Here is a 2,185-nt window from a genome sequence, read left to right on the forward strand (position 1 = left end):
TTTTCTTTTTTTACACCGGCGAAGATCCTTCGCCTCTGTTACGGTGACCGTGCCGTACGTACGTACCTCCAGTATGTAAATTTACTGTCTGTATACTTTTGTATACTTTGGTAAAAGTCTGTTCATTCTCGCGCCGATATAATTCTATCAGCGTAATTCGCAATTCTCGAGGATTGATTCCTCGACAGCCTCGTCGTCAAAGTTACTATTAGGAGTCTTCGATCGTACAAGAAATTTTTGATTTTCGAGATGCTTTTGTCTGTGATAAACAGGTAAGAGCGGCTTCTGCTTGTGTTACGAGGACCACGAGTTGAGTCGCATGCAAAAGAAGAGCGACGCGCAACGAAACGGAACAAAACGGAGAAAAAAAGAAAGGGAGAGAAAGAGAGAGAGAGCAAAGAGAAGGAACAAACGACAGCGAGGCAGCCGAGGGCACAAGAGACGAGGGACACGAGCGAACCAGATTGCTTTAATTTGTTGCGCGTCCAGCAAAAATGTTAATGCCCGTCGGCCGCTCGTAATTCAGCCCTGCCGCGCTCCGGCCACCTCTCTTTCTTTTCCTCGCGCACACCCGCTCGCTTTTCCATCTCCCTTCGGCGCACGCGATCCCTCCGCTCTGTTTAGTCCCTTTCACGCGTTACACACGGTGGCTCTTATCTGCGGTTTTATGTTCGGCTTTGCGTTTCAGCCACGCCGATCGTCTCGCGCCCAGAATTCACCGACCGAGGGAGAACGAGAGACCTAACCTCGTAACCTCCGAGGAGGTTGGCGGACAGGTACAGTCGTTCCTGTTTCTCGCGTGTAGAATTTATAAGTTTTCGACGCGGCACAGCAGATAACGTCAAAACGTACAATTTTCAATATCTCAATGAGAGAACGATCTTCGTATCTCGCTATTTCGTGGATTTGCAAAGCTAATTGAGGCTTGGAATTATCGTTTCCTTCAAGAAATCATCCGGCCAGTTTGCTGGATCACGAAATCACGGGTAATGAGTTTAAATATTACATATGCGCTGTGAACGTAACGCGATAATAAACGTAAACAGCTGAAAACGGTCGACAATTAATCGCGGATGAATTATTCATGAAACAGCGATCCCGTAACGCCTAGTAAATACCTGACCAATAACCGATATCGATAATATGCAATACCTAATAATCCGAGATGCTGTCCAGGTGTAAAACCGAATGTCCATAATTTTCTCTCGGTATCCGCGCGCGCGCGCACGAGAGAAGGAGAGAAGAGAGAAACCACGTAGAAAGCGGCGAGACGTTACACGCTGAGACCTCTATTACGGAATTTACTGCGTGGACAGGACTAAGCATGATAGCCAGTCCCGATCTAGCCGCGCTGTATTCACGACGAGACGCTCGGCGAAGTGCATCGAAACGATTCAGATAAAACAGCGTTCACCGAACGAAGCCAGATGAAAACGAGGCAGCTTGCTAAATCGCATGCTAAAACCGGCCCCCGTTTCTCGCCCGGAATTTTTTCCACCGTGGGTATTGAAGATCATTGGCGAACGGTTTCCACGCACGCCTTTGAAGAACCACGGTGGCTTTTCCATGAACGATGTACTTCCGATTGATCCCGCTGAGGCTGCTGGCTGCTGCTGCACTTGTCGCGTCCACTTTCCCGGCCGTTTTCACACGGACCAACTTGTGGGAACCGCTCTCGCTCGCTGCACCCAGTGCACAAGCCTCTGCCACGTCGCGACCACTTGGAAACGACACCCCACAAAAAATCGATCCCCTTCCGCAAACACTCCTCGTCGGCGCTGCCGCCAGTCTATGCGAGCATACGACCGTACGGGCATCGATAGGCGTGAAACCGCCGTGACTGTCACCACTTTTATTCATCCGGGATTTTCCGAACGAATGATGAATGGAAACGCAAAGTAGAAGGTTCGATTTGCAACACGTGTCGGCAAGGCAGAAGCCTGATAACGAGCCGCTTTTGTTTTATGTTGTAGCGACCTCTACTTCGAAGAATTTAGATCAACATCTATGTTCATTAAATCGTTCCGTCGAGACGTGTGTTTAATATAAACAAATCGTTAGTAATTTTATTATCATGGAAATATTTACAGAAACTTATATGTATTGCAATCATCATGTTAATTATTCATTCGTTACTTGACATTTGTTATTAGTAATTATATATTTTGTTATATTGATAATATTT

The sequence above is a fragment of the Frieseomelitta varia genome, unplaced genomic scaffold, assembly GCF_011392965.1.
Source record: "Frieseomelitta varia isolate USP_RPSP 00005682 unplaced genomic scaffold, Fvar_1.2 scaffold_203, whole genome shotgun sequence".
Lineage (NCBI taxonomy): Eukaryota > Metazoa > Arthropoda > Insecta > Hymenoptera > Apidae > Frieseomelitta > Frieseomelitta varia.